The sequence below is a fragment of the Phymastichus coffea genome, unplaced genomic scaffold (assembly GCF_024137745.1).
Source record: "Phymastichus coffea isolate CEN01 unplaced genomic scaffold, Cenicafe_Pcof_1.1 PCOF00022, whole genome shotgun sequence".
Taxonomy (NCBI): domain Eukaryota; kingdom Metazoa; phylum Arthropoda; class Insecta; order Hymenoptera; family Eulophidae; genus Phymastichus; species Phymastichus coffea.
Window position 1 is genome coordinate 3,663,363 of NW_026706833.1, and position 19,866 is coordinate 3,683,228.

A 19,866-nucleotide genomic window follows, 5' to 3' on the forward strand; every position below is an offset into this window, starting at 1 on the left:
TTCCCAATTTATGTCATCAGTAAAAAGTACAGAAGATATACTGGATCTTGCCTTTTGGAATAAAAATATAGATATAAGTAGCTTACGTGATCCCTTAACCATTTATAATAGATTTCATGAACCTCTCCTCATCAATGTTCCATTTCCTGTAAAATCAGTTGACTCATCTAATATTCCCAAGCCATATGTATCCTTCAGCTTCCATAAAGCTAACTACACTTCTATTAATCTATCATTGCAATCCATTGATTGGTGTAACTTATTTGATCTTCCGATACCAATTGATATATCTGTTGATCGCTTCTACACTAAATTATTTGAAGTCATTACAGCTTACTCCATTCCAATCTTCAAAAAACATGGCGATAAGCTTAATATTCTGAATTATCGCTCAATTGCAAATCTAAATGCCTTTTCTAAACTGTTTGATTACCTTGTCTCCATCAAATTATCACCTGTTCTTCTGCCAGTTATTAATCCCTCACAATATGATTTTGTTCCGAATTCTACTGTTCGATCTACGTTCTACTGTTACAAATCTTACTGAGTTTCTTAAATTTGTAATGGATGCTTTTGATACGGATATCCAAGTCGATACAATTTATAAATATTTAAGTAATACTTTTGACTGTGTTAATCATTCTCTTCTCTATACTAAACTATTCTTTTGATATTTATTAGCTGCTTTAATTAATTAATTAATTAATTTGTAACGAAAGCTCGTTATTTATCAGTTTTTACGGTGGGCAAGTGAGGCGCACTCGTTCATAGCAATCGAAGCGGGAAGGGGAGAAAAGGTAAAGAAATGAAAGTGATTAGGGAATTATAGACACAACAAAATTTGCAATTAAAACAAATCTAATCCAAATCAAATCAAAGTCAAATTACACTTAAACTTCAAAATAGTATATGAACAACTGCAAAAAGAACAAACCGCATTATTCTACTTATAACCAACTATACAAATCTTAACCTAATGAACACAACGGTGTTGCGAACACGTCTTAACACTATAGAACAATAGAGAACAAAGAACAAGTTCACGTTCGGCCCCGAAGATGATCGCCTTGACGACGAACCGACTCAGCTTACTTAACTAAAAGAGAAAGCCGCCCGGCGAGGGATCGTCTGGACGATTTTCTATTTGAACAATTTATGACGCCGACCGTAATTAGGACAGGTAGCCTGGGTGTGCACGCCTTGCTACATACCTGACGCTTACAATTACGCGCTGTGCCACAACCGCTGAAGAGAGAAAGAGAGAGAGAAAGATTAGTTTGCGAGACTTGATCTGCAATACGATGGTCGTTTGAAAAATTCGTGCAAAAATAAAAACTGCTTGATTTTTTTTAATAAATCTTTTTTATTTTTCAACATAGTCTCCTTTTAGGCTTATATACTTCATCCAACGCTGCTATAGTTTGGTAATCCCTTCCAAATAATAGAATTTGTCCAAGTCTGTAAAATAGGCATTCGTTTCTGCAATCACCTCCTCGTTTGAATAAAATCTTTTCCCCGCCAGCCATTTTTTCATATTAGGGAACAAATAGTAGTCCGACGGAGCCAAGTCTGGAGAATAGGGGGGATGTGAAATGAGTTGGAACCCTATCTCCATCAGTTTTGCGGCTACAATTGCTGAGGCGTGAGCTGGTGCATTGTCGTAGTGGAAGAGGACTTTTTTGTGGGCCAATCGTGGACGTTTCTCTAGCAACTCGGTTTTCAAACTATCCAATAACGATGAATAATATTCGCCTGTAATGATTTTCCCCTTTTTCAGATAGTCGATGAAGATTATTCCTTGCGAATCCCTAAAGACAGTCGCCATAACCTTCCCGGCCGAAGGAATTGTCTTCACCTTTTTCGGAGCAGATTCCCCCTTGATAACCCATTGTTTAGACTGTTTTTTGGTCTCAGGAGTGTAGTGATGTATCCATGTTTCATCTATAGTGATGAAACGACGCTTAAAGTCTTGCGGATTTTGCTGGAATAGCTGCAAACCATTCTTACAACACTTCACACGATCTCATTTTTGGTCAATCGTGAGCAATCGCGGCCTCCATCTAGCGGATAACTTTTTATGTCCAAATTTTGGTGCAAAATATTATGTACCCATTCGCTCGAGATGCCTACAGTACAAGCAATCTCACGCACCTTCACTCTTCTGTCAGCCATCACTATATCATGGATTTTATCAATGATTTCTGAAGTGGTAACCTCAACAGGGCCTCCAGAACGTTCAGCGTCTTTTGTGCTCATATGGCCACTCCGAAAATTTTGAAACCACTCATAAACCATTCTAATCGATGGTGTACAATCACCATAATATTTATCAAGCTTCTGTTTAATCTCCTGAGGCGTTTTGCCTTTGAAAAAGTAATGTTTAACCAATACACGAAATTCTTTTTCGTCCATTTTTTTACTACTATTCGATTGCTTTGATTGAAACGAATGTAAAACGCAAAGTAATTGGCCGATTTGGCTGAAACTTGGTGTGTGCTCTTCCAAGATATGCCACTAACTGAAAATAACCTTGATACGCACTAGTAGCGCCATATCTCTGACTTTGCACGGACTTTGCAAACGACCCTCATACAGGAACGGGAGGTCTGGCTGCGCCCTGTGCATGATGTTGCTGGCCGTCGCTGGGCAATTCCTGCCGGTTTCTCCGCGTAGCTGCTGCTGGAACAAGACAGTCGTCCTCTTTCCTCTCGGTCTTTCTCGGCTCCTTGGTGGCGTGGGCGTTTGGCTTACCCTTTGTCCTCAACTGTACTTTCGACTTTTCACCGCTGACCGTCTACCGTCTTAATGGAAACCTTCTGACTGACTGACTGCTCGGCTCACTACCGTCTATACTTCCGATCGGCTGGAAAATCTTCTGACTGGCCGCTCGACTCACTACCGTCTGTATCGCTCGTTTTTTTTTCTTCCGCGATCGACAGCTTCTTCCTCGTTCTTTCTCTTCCCACTTGACTTACTTATTAGGCGGCGCGCGACCAATGCGCTAATTAATTCACGACGCCCGCCTGCCTAATCCTGCGTGGGGCACGCATGCCCCTAATTCTCTCACTCTTTTTCTAACACCTCTATACTCTGTCGTCAGCGTAACAGCTTCTGGCCGGCTCGGCCTCGCTTGGCAATCTCCGTCTGCTGAAACAAAGACCATGCATAATTTATGTACTTGTTTCCTGTAAAACCAATTAAAAAAACCTTGTCTTAAACCTTATGTAGATTTAAATACAGAAAAAAAGGAAACAAGCCAAAAATGAGTTTGAAAATCTTTTCTATAAACTCATGGTAAACACCTTATATGGAAAAACATGATGATAAAAGAAAGAGAAAAGTTCTCAAATTGATCAATCAATGAAATGGGCGATATGGAGCAGTAGCACTGATTGTTCAACCAAATTTTCATGGTAGCTATATCTTTCATGAAAATCTTACAGCAGTTCAAATATCCTGGACCTCTATAAATATAAGAAAACCAATGTATATCGGCATCTGTGCATTAGATCTTGTAATGCGAGACATTACAAGATTTTGCCTGAGAGTCTTGCACTATTTGTAACACATCAGCAAAGTCATCCCCGTCCCTTGCTGTCCTGTAACCAGCCGGATAATTGCTACGCAACGCTCTAACCCAGACACTGATTTATTTCCATATCCGCCTACCCATACCCGAGGAAACGACGCAACAAGTCGAAGAACGCGATCCGACGGATAAGTGAAAAACGGAGGACGACGAGGAAAAGAGAGCGCACAAACACACACACTCCCAAGCATGTGTTGCCGACTAGAGAGAAAAACACGAAAACTTGACTCAGATATAACATACAACGGAAATGCATGTTAGCGATATATGCTGATTCGTTACACTCCGAGACACTGACACGGATACTTTGGAGCCGCTGGTACATCTGGAGCAACCAGAAAATCGTTGATGAAGCGGTAGCCGGTAATTAGCAGTGTCAGGCTGCTGCGCATCATGGGCGACATCCTGAAAGTCACACACACAAACACTGCTGCCGATAACTGATAACATTAGGAGACACACACACATAATATCCGGGTACACACTTACACCACACGACCGAAGGGGAGCGCGTAAGAGGCGCTTCAGAGACTAGCAACAGAGCGCGAGGTTAACACGCGGGAACGAGGGCGGCCATTTTGAAGAGCCATATAGACTAAGCGAGAGCGAGCGAGACAGACCATATGAAATCGAGCGAATTAACATAAATACAATACTAATTCGAACACAAATACGTTGATGAGGGCGCTACGAAGATAAAACCGACATACAATTATTGTATCGTTGCAAAATATCTAGCGATGCAATTTAGAACATGGAACATACTAAAATAAAAATTAGAAAATACTTGTATGCGGCCGCTAAAATCTCTTAAAAGTATTAATAAACCACAAATAACCTGACAAATTAAATTAATAATTCATCCATGAATTTGAACCTCTGACGAAACTCGCCGGTGACGGTACGACCAATAAGAATAAAATTTGATTTCCGTCCGTAACGAAAAATAAATAGGAGTAGGGGTAAATCTTTCTAATCAATCAATGCTGGCTGACTTACTAGGAGTTGAGAGAAGGTAAATAGCGACGAAGTAGGAGATAAAATGAGGGCGCTGTTACTTTTTTAATTTGCATATTGACCAATGACGAAATATTCGGAGGGTACTTCCGATATCCGAATTAGCATATCGGCCAATAATAGGATTTCTTCTCGGAAAGAGGAGAGGAAAAAGGATCTTTGACTGCGAAGAGCCGTTTTTCGTTCATTTTGCCGCTGATCGCTAAAACAATAGGAAGCAATTCCCAGATTCGCTGAGAAATACTTCGAGTTTGCTGAGTGTATTCAGCAGTAATCCGTAAGTAGGCAAAGAACTAGATTAGATCTCTCAATGTTGACCATTTCCGCTGCACTTGAAATACAGAACAAATAAGCTGGTGTGTTTGTCAAAAATAATCCTCTTATGCTCTCTTATGCTTCAATAGAATAAAAAATTTAATCTAAAGCTTACCCACAGTGAACTTCTTTCTTATTTTCTTTTTTCTTATACAATGGATACTGCGAGGGCGTGGCTTCAGGATAGCATCGTCTAGGAGACGGAATCTCTTGTCGTCTCTTCATATTGCTTATGATTTTGATTGATTGGACTGATTAACGAGGACACCCCCCCCCCAAATTAAAATCACCGATTTCAATAAACTTTTGATTATATAGTTTATAAAACAATAAGTCACACGTGTTTTTTTTTATCTGCGGAAAATCACTTTTAGGAGGTGGAATCCGCCCCCAACGTACATCCCTAAAAAAGTATTCTACAATATATGAGGTTCTAATTGATATTTTACGATGAAACAAATTTCATTTGACTGCTAACGTAAATACGGAGCTAATTTATGCAGTTTCGACCATGAGGGATGCAATCTTTATTTTTTTTAATGAAAATTCAACCCTTTTTATGACAATTGTTATTAAAAAAATTTTAAATAGCCAAAAAAAATTGGAAAAAAAATTATCGTAGACAGAATGCTAAAATAAATTTGGCTTATTTGAGATTATTTTTCAAACCTCTCTCAAAATAGAAAGACTCCCAAAATCTATTTTACGGTATATTTCAGGTTCTATATTACAGTTTCCTATGAATCTTTTTGTGCCTATGATCATAAAAAAAATTTTGAGTGAACCAAAGAAAATTGAAAAATATATCATCGTGGATAAAAATTGTGACAGTAAACGTTCCATTGGCGCTAGCAGCCCAACCACGCGGCTGCCTGCGAGGGCAGCATCTACCAGTTGGGGAAAAATTTAACAAGGGAAATCGGCACGAGACGGAACGGAACGCGCGCAAATATACATGAAGTTTTCCGAGTTTTGACGAGTGCCGAGACGAGCTGACGAGTTCCTAGAGAGAAACCGTGCCTTGATTCGACGAGAACGTGTGCGTGTGAACGTGCGTGAGTGGAGGGGTTCGCCATCGAGGGCGAAACCAAAAAGCGTGAGACACTTTGCTCGCAGATAAACAATTAGAGAAACTAGCGTGCGCTGTGCAGGTGTTTTCAACCTCGCTTGTTGCTTGTGCGACCGTTAATAAGGTATGCTGGCCAGCTTAATATCGCGATTACTGTATGATTACTAATAATTAATCCCTTGTACTCAGTGAGAAGTGTACATGTATTAACTCGGCGAACAAAGAGCGGCGGGCGATCCGACACTGCATGTTATTGTCGCGCGCGCGCTTTGTGAACATAAATACGCGGGCCGAACGTATTGTAGAGATAAGAGAAAATAAACTATCTCGCATGTGATATTGACTGTAATTTTGAAGCTATTATTTCTCGCTGGTAGAAGATTGGTTGACTGACGCCCATTCCCTCCTGCTCTCCGGTTGATAAGTTCGAACGTTTCGACAATCCCGCGCGCTCTTCGATGCGATCGCGCGCATAAATAAAAAGACGGAGCACCGGCCCCGTTACAAAATATAAAAATAGGAATTCAAAAATCAAGTTGAGCTGTTTCAGGTTATCTTCCAAACCACTCTTAAAATAGAAAATCCACCTCCAAAAAAAGTGTTATACTACAAGTTCATCTTGATAATTTACTATGAATTATATTGTACAATACTTTTGAAAAAAATTACAACTAAAACATTAAATTTTTAATGTATGAATACAGAAATTAAATTGGTTTCTTCGAAACTATTCTTCAATCCACTCTTATATCGGAAAAGTCACCCTCAAAAAATTGACCTAAATAGTAAAATATTATATTGATAGAAACCAACTATAGATTTTTATCTCCGAAAATATTTATGTATATCAAAATAGAATTGATTCTTTGATAGATAGATTTAATATTTCGTGAAATAAAATGAAAAAAATTTCTAACGTGTAAAGTGTACAATTTTCAAATGCATAAAAATAATAACGGACTAATAAATCCGATTTCCAATGAGAAAAGTCAAGAAAAGAATCAAGAGAGTAAAGTCAAGACTTAAGATTTATTTATTGTTGGTACTCCTTACAATAATGATAATCATCATAAAAGTGCTTGAAACATAACGATTTTTTGCACTAACTACAAGGTATAATAGCCACATTCTTGCACCCTTTTATTTCACAATGCATATTAGAGGAATCCCGAAAACCATAAATAACAGGATTGTCAAATTTTTCTAGTTTTTCAGTAATGTAACCACTTCTGCACCAGAACTATTTAAAAAGATTGATCTATCTTGGTGAAGATAGTTGATTATAGATTAATGACTGAAGTATAATGATGTCATTTCTTTTATGTACAGTTGAATCATAATTCAACAATGTTACAGTAGCTGAAAATTGTCGAGTATTGGGCAAATATACTACCCTCAGCCATATTTTGAAGAGATCTACGATTAAAAATCTCATTTGTAAATTCATTTATAATGATGTTAATTGTTACTAGATAGAAATATTTCTATATATATATATGTCTATACAGGTCTATACCTGTGGTCATCTTTCCAGATTTAGATGCTTCTACATGTATATTTACTGGTCTAAATAAATTGGTTTTGACAATGGGTCCAACCTCACGGCTAGCTTCCTTTAAAACTAAAAAAAGTGTAACAGTATATTTCCTTCAGCTGATATAAATGGTTGTATAATATAACTATGTGATGTCGATGAAACTGACTGTACTAAACACTGTACTTGTTTTTCTCCTTCACCTGCTAGCGTTCTTTTGGAGTGCATCTTCAGTTGTAATCCAATCTGATCAGATTTATGAATTCCAATTATTCCTATGCCTACTTTAGCATCAGCAATAAACACATCTGCTTTAGTCATTAGTTCTGAATTGCTTTCTAGTGTTTCCTGGGTTACAGACTCATTTACTTTCCAAAATACCATTCTATGAGCTGTCTTGAAATTTCAAAACCTAATTTTTTAAAGTCGGAAATCATACGTCTTCTGTGCCTATAACCTTTCAAACTTGTAATGCCCATCGACGTATATCAAAAAGGTCAGGAATGTGATGTTGAATTTCATCCTATATTATTTTTGCATTATGATCTTTATACTCTTCTTAATAATCTAATGTATCTTCGACAGTTCTATCAACTTTATCGAAATCATTTATTCAATCTAGCAAAATGCTTTTAATTCTTTCACCATATTCAATTTTTTTATAATTTGTCTCGTTTCAAGTATATGTAGAGTTTCGAAATAAGTTAATAACAAATTCAAGATGTTCAGAGGATTAATTTTCATTTTTTAATCTAAAATGAAAAAATTTTATAAAATATGTTTAATTTAATAATATATGAAATTATATATATATGTGTGAGTGTGAGTGTTTTCTTTGTATATATATATATATAATTTTTTTATCAAAAAAGTACATCCACAAATTAAATTTTATCAAAAAATTTACGACTGTAAATATAGCCTCAAAATATTTCCTATTATTAGTACTTCTTTAAAAATTTCAAATACAGCATTTGAAAGAGTGATCTCGAAAGTAATAGAAAAGGTATTTTAGGGAAAAAACATATAATCAAACTTTTCATAAAAATATGCAGTTCAAGTGTTAGAAGGTTAACAGTCATAAATAATTATCTTTATATGTAATCAAACAAACGAAATTACGAAATAACGTTAATATCATTGAAAATCACTAATCACTAAGGATAACAACAAGTTTTCAATTCAATAAAGGATTATTTCATAGTTATTTATTAAGTGTTTTATTTTGGAGTATGGCGGGTAATTTCGGGGGTCTAAGCCGCACATACGAAATACTTCTGCAGTAAGGCCTGATTGGACCGTTTCCCCGACTAATAATAAGTGCGCCAGACCGTTGCTCCTTGGTTACGGCGATTGTCGAGGAAAAGATCGGAAATCAGCACGTAGGCCTATCTGCCCACTGTGCAACTGCGCAGAGTGGGCAAGTTGAAGTTCTTACGTCGATAACTTTTCATTAGGCCGCTTCAACAACTAATAATTAATGTTCTCCATCCTTTCCAGGGAGGAAAAAGTCACCGAGGCATAAATAATAGATCGGTTACACTTCACTTCACTTTATTCGCTAGCTAAGGTACATCGTCGGTTAGAATGGCAGATGGTTAGCGCCATTTAAGGCGATTTAATGCACGGCGGCAAGTGATCCACATATCCGGCGAATCAAACACGCGACAAAATTATGCGCACAATCCCTAATTCTCAACGGCGAGTAGCACTTCACATAGCTATCCGAATTTTACACTTCTTATTATCAAGTTAGACAGAAAAATGGCGGTTGGTCAGTGCGACTCGGTCGGAGTACTTTATTGGCGGTGTCGACGGATCCACGCGTCACGACAGAATTAATGATACGGCAAATCACGCGCAGTAACACTTAATTCTCACTAAAGAGCGGCACTTTGCCTACTTATGTATCTCAAACTGCAGACACACTCGTTTGCTTCCTAAATCACTCGATTTTCTCGGCTGATAGAGGATCTGCTTGTAACGGAACTCATGATCAGTAGTAAATGGACGAGAAACTGTTCTTCACGTTGAAAGATCCTTAACTTCTCCTCTTTCCGAGAAGAAATCATTTTATTGACTGACATGCTAATTCGGATATCGGTAGCGCTATCCGAATATTCTCGTCATTGGATAATATGGAAATTAAAAAAGTCACAGCGCCTTCATTTTCTCTCCTAGTTCATCGCTATTTTTCCTCTCCCTCCCTCTAAGTAAGTCAGCATTGATTGATGAGAAAGATCTCCCCCTACTAATATTTATTTTTCGGTGTGGACGGAAATCAAATTTTATTCTAATTCGTTTATTGGTCGTGACGCCAGCGGCGAATTTCATCAGAGGTTCAAATTTCAGCAGTCAATTATGTTGATTTAATTTAACAGACTACTTGTCGCTTACGAGTACGCCTAGGGAATTTTAGCGTTCGCGTAGATGTTTTCTCCAATTTTCCTCGTGTATGTTAGTAGTATGGCAATGTATGTTCCAGCACACCTGCGGGGGGTCCGTAACCTTTTGCCCCCCCTGGCTTAACCCTTACATGTTAATTATTATTAATGTTAATAATTGTTTATAATTTTTTGAGGAAGGTTTCTAGGGTTCCTAGTCTCTAGGACTCCTAGTCCCTAGGGACCCTATACCTAGTGCTTTCTGTCTAATTAAATTTAAATGTATTTTTTTTAAAGTTATAAATATATATTATTGATAATTCACTTGCTACATTGAAAATGAAACCAATAGAAAATAGCGACGATTTTTGAAAAAAATGAAGAGACAGACAAGAGAATCGAACCGGAGTCCTCTGGGTTGGTAGGCTAGCGCTCTGCCACTAGAGCCAATGCCACATGTACCTTAAAGGATGCATATTGTGTATATTGGCTACACGCGCATACATTTGGTATAGGGCCTAAGCGTGCAGAGGAGGGGGGATGGCATGCTGTCTATAGTTCTAACTTCAAGATGCGTGCTCTCTCTACCTCTCTCTAGCTCTGACTCAGCGTGGATCACAGCGTGCGGAGGAGGGGGGAGCGCATGCTGTCTATAGTTCTGGTTTGATGGGGATGCGCTACTATAGTAATAGTAAACGTATGTTCTCTCTCTAGCTCTGACTCAGCGTGGACTACAGAGCGAGGAGGAGGGGAGCGCATGAGCAGATATGCTTACTAACTACCCTCTTATCTTAAGTTGATTATGTCTATCATAAATGTAGATCACAGCTGGTTTGAGGGTGATCAAGCTTCTCCACTACTTTCAGAAAGAGAGAGCACCTATGCCTACTACCTTCCCTCTTATCTTATGTTGCCTATGACTATCACAAATGTAGACCATAGATGGTTTAAGAATGATCAAACAAACTCATTAGCGTGGACGCGTAACCATCTGCGTTTAATGCGTTTGTTGCGGATGATCATAAAGTCACCGGCACGTCGCTCATGATTTATGAAGTTTTTTAGAAAGTGGTAAACTTTCTAACCCACATGGGGAGGGAAAGGGCACACCAATCGTCCTATCTCACTCAAAGAATGTCTACGTTTGTCTGTAGCGTTACGTATATTGTAGAAAAATCGTACCTGATAATAGTGTGAGCATTCGGTAGTATTTTCGTTGGTCAGTCTTAAAGGAAACTTAGAGCTGTTCACAGTGAAGTGGTGATTGTTTATTATTTAAACATTAGTAAGTTTTTTATATTTTTATAAAATTTATTTAATAAAAAAAGAAAAAAAAACTATGGAGAATATTATTAAAGCGTGCGATTTTTTAGAAACTGTGAGTATAATTTTTAAATAATTTAAATAACTTTTAGAATTTTTTTAATAATAATATTATTATTCAATTTCAGCGTACTAATCCTATCGTTCAGGTTGTAGCAAGAGAGCCGTTATATCGGCTATTAATACTAATATTAATAACTGTAAGAATTTTTTCTCATTATATATTTATTTATTTATTTATTTATTATCATTTATTTTTCAGTTGCAACGATTTGTAGATGAGAGTAGTCTTCAAGCACTGCTAATTCGGGAAATAAAGGCAATTGTCCAACAAGTAAGTATTATTATAACATTATATCAATTTATATTTTTTTATTAATATTTAATTGTCTTTTTTCTTTTCAGAAATATAGGTAGATCGCGTGAATGCGAAGTTGGAACAACGTAAGCGTGCGGACACTATGAGGACGCAGCAAGAATCCGCTCGATTGGAGCGGAAACAGAAAGCCGTCTTAGCTAAAGCGGAGCAAGACGAATATGCTGCGAAAGTCAAGCGAAGAATTTAAAAAAAAATGAAGATATTTCCAGGATAAACGAGATTGCTGCACCATCAACAACCGCCATGGTGAATCAAGATAATGTACCATCTTCGAGGATGTCAACATCATCTGCGTCGATGACATTATCATCATCAGCAACGTCGATGTCAACATCACCAGTGACGTCAACAGCAACCTCATCTACAGGAACATCCGCAGGCTGTCAAAAAGAAGATGCACAAATCGATATACCAATCGATTTAACTGCTACTGCAAGTACTTACATTATAAAAATAATTAATAAATATAAATTAAAAATAATAATTAAAAAATTTTTTTCACAGAAAAAAATTCCGTTGGTGAAGAACGTCGAGTGTGTTCGACGGAAAGTGATTTTCATTCCGGCCCAACTAACAGTGTAGCAGCCGACTCACCTCTCGAAGGTCGTCGGATCAAGAAAATTTAAATAATAATAATAATATTAAAAAAAAAAACTGTAATTTTAATTTAGTAAAATTTATAAAAAAAAGTAGTAAAATAAACTAAATTAAAAAATCAATAATGTATTAATTCACTTAGAATCTACTAGTGGGCCCTCCGACAAAGTGCTCCCCCCCATCCATTCACCTACTCCACCCACCTACCCATTCACCTACTCCACCTACCTACCTACCCACACCCACCCACCCACGAACATTCACCTACAGAGGTTGGTTCGGTAGGATGCTGTAGAAGTTGGTGGGGTATTTAGTATATGATGGTCTCTCTCATTCTCCTTCTATAGTAGGGAGCATAGTAAGCTTATGCTAACTAAGTTTGAACCCTCGGAGAGGGGGTAACGTCTCTAGCTTGCTAGGTGCGTACATAGTTTAGTGTGGATGCTTCTCTCTCTCTCTCTAAGATTATAGGTAGTTTGTATTCAATTCTAACAATATATATATTGTATTTTCTTTTTTTATTGAAAAGCATCGTGTACATTGATGTCTTGTTAATATTAAACTAATTTTTTAATACGATCGTCTAATATTAAGCAGTAGGCTGCAGTATCTTCAGGAAAATCGGTCCAAGTTTCAAATTCTAGGCGAACATCGACAGGGGCGCTTTTTAATGTTTCAGTTTGTTTGGAGCTGTCTATAACTATTAGCGGCACTTTATTAATGAAATCCTTTTTATTGAGTAACGGCTCGTTTTCTTTACCGTAGTAAGCGTTTTGAAAATTAGTATACATATCGTAGAGAACAGCAAACTAATTTTGATTGATATTTAAATTGATATTTCCATACGGATAGCATTGTAAATTGAGGAATAGCTTCACATTACTAATATTACAATGATCAAAATTACTAGAATTAACACTCGCTCAACTTTTACGTTTAGCTTGAAAAGCTAAAATAACAAAGCGAGGCTTTTCCAATTGATTGGAAGTCTTAACACGCCAAACATGCTTTGATGTACAAGGTAATTTTGGATACTCATACATTTCCCAAGTACGATAACTCATAGTAATTACACGATCTCGTCTAATCTGATTGAGTAATTTAATTTTTTCTTTGTCTACAACCATCACATATGGCATCAACCATTCAACCTTAGTTAAAGTAAGTTTGATTTTTCTGAAGCATCAAGATTCCTTACTGGAATACTTAAAATAGTATTCAAATCATCTCTTGATCTTGTGAGAATAAGTTCATGCTTGACATTGACTACAATTTTCCGATAATCTTCAGCAAAGCCCAGCAACATACTAAGAAGGATAGTCACATCAATAAAACCTAGAGCATTACATATTAAAACTTCATTTTATCACCATTCCATCCGGCATTTTCAGCGATAGTGCTCCGACATGGATTGTGTGAAAGCCAATTTTTCATGAGGGTGGTTAAGCCTACATTTTTCACTGTATCAATTTGAATAGCATTTATTTCATATCGTATTTCCTCGAACAAATGACAGAGGGCGTTGTTGACTAATAAAGTGTTCTCCACTGACGTAGTACCGTCCGGCTTGGTCAACCGATCACAAATATGAATCATACTGCGTGATGCAAGCAGAGATTGATGTTGAATTATTATATGGATTTCATCACTATTATTGAAATATGATAATGAATGAGGCTGATGCGCATGAACTTCATAATGAGCTATAGACTCATCGAAAGCGACACCTAAACGAATGTGTAGAATTCCCTCTATATTGTTGTTGTGTTTTATACAGCACACTAATATGCACAATATTTTCTTCCACGATTTTCGACGACTTTTAGTCTCAAGCTTTTCAGGAATTGACTGTTCTGAGGCGTGAGCGGTCTGATAGCTCGCTGTTGACTGGTTGTTAATTGATATTTTTGTCTCTTAATATAGCCTCGACCGGTCTTTATATTGTAAATGATACCCATTACTAAGATATGGTCTTTATATGTACTCGCACTGTGTTGACTTCTCCTCGAAAGTTAACTAGGTTTCCATCTTGATCAACTATAGGAATTTGAAAATGATCAATGCTCCTTACAGCGACTGGAAGGTAAATGACTTGAGAGGGTACTTCTATAATCTTATATCCAGGTGGGACTGCTGGGAAAAATTCATGTATAGTATGTACTTTGCGATCGTTTATGTAAGAGCCTGTAGTAATATTACATTCTACACATAAAGCGTTGACTTTGAGGATAGTGACGGGTAAGTGAGAACTATGTGTTTCGTTTTCAACGAGCGTACGTCTAGTGAAGCCTAAAATTGATCCAATAAAATCTTCTGGTTCAAAATGTATTTTTTGACTGCACTGAATGACACTACGTAAAGTATTATTATTTGGTTTCAGGCTAAATGATATACCTTTAGACGCTAATGTTTCTTTGAGAAAGCTTTCAATATCTTCTATTTCGTAGCTACCAGTCAGTAAAGTGATAGCTTCTTGACCTTCAATGTAAAACTTATTATAACCAACGTCAATGTTTGGTATTGAATTAAATGTTACAAGTTCAACTAGACCAAGAACGTATTTTTTGTTTGGTATCAATTCGATCGGTCGAAAAGAATAGGTTTCGAGTACGGATGATGTTCCTGAGAGACTCAATGTCAGTGAATTCTCCATGACAGATTCATAACAAATAATAGTCATTCTTTGAATGAGTATTTTATATACTAGTCGTTTTTTCTATAGTTTGTTTAAAAGAAATTTGAGACAAAGATGGCAGCAATTATATGCATTAAAATCTTGATATCTAATATAATTATACATGATTCTATTAACTTTGAGATAAAGCAATAGATCTATAGGCGGTTGTAGATTACCAAAACTATCAAAATACATAACCTCATCATCTTTTTGTATGCCACCCAATGAGCACCTGGTCCACGTTTATCATCTAAATTTACAATGACTGTCTCTTTATATCGTGGTCCATCGGCTGGCAGAGCATTACGCATGAAAACACCTCAAAAATTTACAATTTTTAGTATTTTAGCATATTTTCTTATATCATGATCTGTCAGTGCTCGATTAGGTAAAGTTACTTCGAGCTTTTTTTTTTCCATTTGAATATGATTTCAGATGAAGACCATAACCTTTACGATATGGTTTCAAATAAAGTACTTGACCAATAGCAATAACTTCCATAGTTTTATTATATCTATGAGCTTCTTTCAATTAATTTTGAGCGGCCTTAGCACTGTTAACGGCTTTTGCTATTGAAGCAGCTCTTCCAGCTAGAGCTCTAGTGACGCTTAAAGCAGCAAATAATGGAATTAAAAAAGGAAGCGATCCACCAACTTTACTGGGAATAGGTAAAATACATGGTATATTTATTTTACTTCTACCGCCAGCCTTTTTCACAGCTTCTTTGGCTCCTTTTATAGCCGAACGAATGTCTACAAGAGCTCGATTGTTAGGCACAGTACTTCACGAGACCGTCTTAATAATTTTATTCAATGTAACTGACGGCTTTTTGATTTTTCTACATTTTTTTCGTTCTTGGCGTTTTTTAAATCCTCTACCTCGTTTCTTACTACCTTTCTTTATATCAACACCCACACCTTATTACTCAGTAATAAAATGAGTATTGATGTGTTTGGACGTATATTGAATAAAAAAAAGGAAGGTAATCGAGGTCCTCCTGGTGTAGGGTATAAAATCACTAAAGACGGACAATATGACGCGAATGACATAAGAATTTGTAATATAGCCGATCCTCAGGAGAGTAACGATGCTGTAAACTTACGAACGTTGCGAAAAACTAGTGAAGCTAACATTACTACGCTTACGAGTATGATAAATGATCTTATAAAATCATTGGATACAATAAGATTAGAATTAGTAAAGCATTGAGTAGTTATTAATCAGTTAGAAGAACATAATATTAATAATAATAAGGAGAAAGAAAGAAACATTGGACCGTTATACTTTTTAAATCAATTTAAAAAATACTCTCCTCACAAAAATTAAGGGAACAAAAAAATTTGTCAAATTTTTGACTGATTTTCAACAGGTGGTATTTCAGTGAGAAATGGTCGTACAGGAAATAAAAAAATAAAGCTGTTGAAGCTTGAAAACTCTAGTTTTTAGTTTTTTTGGTTACAAATTTTTTGGAGCTCCGTATTTCATGCAATGCTTATACAAAGCGCAAAAAAAATTTTATCCAAAGTTTTTACATTGTGTTTCTTACTCTACGGGCATGGAAATATTTGTTCGAGCTACGCCAATCCGTAAGTCTTTTAGCCTGTTTATTTAGCTTCACGCTGCTTTTTGTGGAGCTAAAAATCAAAAAATTCCATTTTTTTTGTCTGTTTACACAATTTTATGTCTGTTAACGATTAATTTTCAAAAAATGGAAAACAAAAACATTTTTTTTCAAAAATAAAAAAAAAGTTTTCAAAAATATAAAAAATTTTTCAAAAAAATAATGTTTCAAAAATCAAAAAAAAAATTTTTTTCAATTTTTCCACTGACTATAAAATATGGTTCTTTAGCCATCGTGATTGATGACTGATTTACCCTTGAAAAAAAATTTTTTTTTTTAATTGAAAAAAAAATAACATTTGACCGGATCCATTTCAGATCGGGCAGGCCTACGGCAATGATATCTCCGATTGACTCAGCTGTGGAGTATGTTATTCTACTTCAAATATAAGCCGATACGTATTTTTTTTTTTTTTCGATTAGACCTCTTCATCATTTTTTACGAGCATTTTAAAAAAGTGGTTAAAAAATAAATTTTCTAAAAATCAAATATTAAAATTTAAAAAAATGCTCTATATTTTCTAATTTTTTTACTTAATATGTTATTTATAGCTTATTTTACTGTATTTCTTATACTCTTTCGAATGCGCCATGCAGAACAAAAAAATATTGAAAATTGGCGGGAAAAACTCAATTTTTCGAAAAAATTTCAAACTCAATTTTCTCAAAAAAGCCATCGTTTTTTTTTTCAAATTTTTATGATAGATTAAGCATTACAAGACCTTTAAATTGGTATAGGAGTGATCGCGTACTTTTACGTTTTAGTGATAAAATATCGATTTTTCGTTTTTTTTTTTGCCCAAAACATTGATAATTATAGTTTTAACATGTGAAACGTGTTTATATATACATATATATATATATATATATACTGCAACGATTACCGAAAATCGTAGACTCGCGCGAGGTTAGCGAGCGGCTAAGCGAGAGGAGCCGCGTTCGGTCCGTGAGAGAGAGAGAGAGCGTAAGGGGCAATGACCGGGAGGGGAGGCTCCGACCGGCAGTATGACTGTGCCACTCAGTCAGTTCGTGCCGATCTAACCTCCGTTTTCCCGAGCCGTTCAAGTTTTGTGTTTTTCTGGTGACATTGCGAACTTGAGTGCGTGGGTGCGTTAGCAGCAGCAATAGCGGCAGCAGCAGCGATAGCAGCAGCAATATCGGCGGCAGCCCTAGCAGCAACAGCAGCATTAGCGACAGCAGCAACAACAACAGCAGCAATAGTAATTGAGGCGGTGCAGCAAGCAGCGGAGCAGCTTATTAGCAGCGTGTTGATCGGATACGGTTGGCCGCCGTATCCTCATCGTTCTTGCGGTAGGTGCACCTTTTCCCCCTTTTTGTTATTGTAATTTGCGTGCGATCCCGCGCAGCGTGCGCGAGGAAGATTTGTTGTTGCGTGCGGGCGGTTAGTTCGCGGCATTCGTGGTTTTCTCTCTCTCTCATTTTCAGCGTGTGTTGTCATTCACGCGTGCGTGCGTAAGTCTCTCGGCCAATTCCCCGTGTAAATTAGTTACCTCAATAAAGTGCATCTTTATCATTATTTTCGAGTTAGATAGTCGTTATTTAGTCTTTCCTTTGTCCGGAGGTCGCGCCAGTGTTTATTTTCAGTGGATTCGAATTCGCCGGTTGCGTAGCACGAATCACGTGAATATCGGTAGGCGGGAATCGTCAACTTAGGTTCCAGCAGCGGCCGCACGTGCGCTACTAGTAAGGGCGACAGCGCCGCCAAGCGGTGAGTTGGGGGAACCCAACTCGGAATAGTGAAGAGACTCTGCGCAGGCGCACTCCGAGACAAGGTAGGTTGCTGTGCTTCGAGCACAGAGATAACAAGGCGTCGTTTAGTCGCAATTAAAGGTACGTTTGCATGATTATAGACTAAACGGCAGCCTGTTACAATACACACATCCATATATACATATACAAGAATTATACGTTTGATAGTAGTCTTGCGATTTTGATAGAATTACATTCCTTCTTCTATAAATAGCTTATAAATATAAACGTGTTCGCATTGCTGATAGCACATAGTTCAGTTTCTATCAGCCGTAAATTATGTACACACAGAGAAGCATGCATGCTTTCTAGGTGTATATTATATATTAAAGCAAGTGTACGTTATAACAAAAATCACTTTAGATCATAACTGAGTGTTTTATTTCTGTGTTTATAATTATGACTCCACATAGTACATATTCAGATAAGAGAGTTAAGTGTTGTGACTTTTTAAAAAGGCATAAATCATGTGTATATAAAACTAAAAACAAGCGATTTAAAAGCCTTGGTGACTTAGCTAATAAATTGAAATTGAAGTTTGGCAAAAAAAAATTTGAACCGTTTGATAATGTGTGTGAAGAAACAAAAGAAGAAGAAGGCTTCAGTTTTAGTAAGCAAAAAAATTAAAAAAACTAAAAACAGAAAGACTAAAAAGTCTAGAAAATAAAAAATATAATTTTTATTACTTAAATAAATGAGTTTATTTTGAAACTTTTCATAAAAATAAAGTGTTTATTTTTTTAATTTTGTTGTAATGATTTTTTTGAACATTCACAATGTATTTCATATCTATATAATACACATAAAACATATATGTAAATAAGTTTTACATGTCAAAACTATAATTATCAATGTTTTGAGCAAAAAAAACGAAAAATCGATATTTTATCACTAAAACGTAAAAGTACGCGATCACTCCTATACCAATTTAAAGGTCTTGTAATGCTTAATCTATCATAAAAATTTGAAAAAAAAAAACGATGGCTTTTTTGAGAAAATTGAGTTTGAAATTTTTTCGACAAATTGAGTTTTTCCCGCCAATTTCCAATATTTTTTTATTCTGCATGGCGCATTCAAAAGAGTATAAGAAATACAGTAAAATAAGCTATAAATAACATATTAAGTAAAAAAATTAGAAAATATAGAGCATTTTTTTAAATTTTAATATTTGATTTTTAGAAAATTTATTTTTTAACCACTTTTTTAAAATGCTCGTAAAAAATGATGTAGAGGTCTAATCGAAAAAAAAAATACGTGTCGGCTTATTTTTGAAGTAGAATAACATACTCCACAGCCGAGTCAATCGGAGATATCATTGCCGTAAGCCTACCCGATCTGAAATGGATCCGGTCATTTTCAATTTCTTTACTGAAAAAAATTAATAATCGATTAGTCACTCATTTTGATTGATTTAGGTCATGGATACATTCAAGCCTCAATTACGCTTAAAAAAAATTGATTTGAAAAAAATCAAAGTTGATACCCCTAAGGCGTATCCATTACTCGGTCTGTGAAATTTCGCGCGATAAGCTTTTAACGTCTTCTGTGAAGCCAAAACGTGATAAAAAAAACAGTTTTTTTCTAAACTCTTC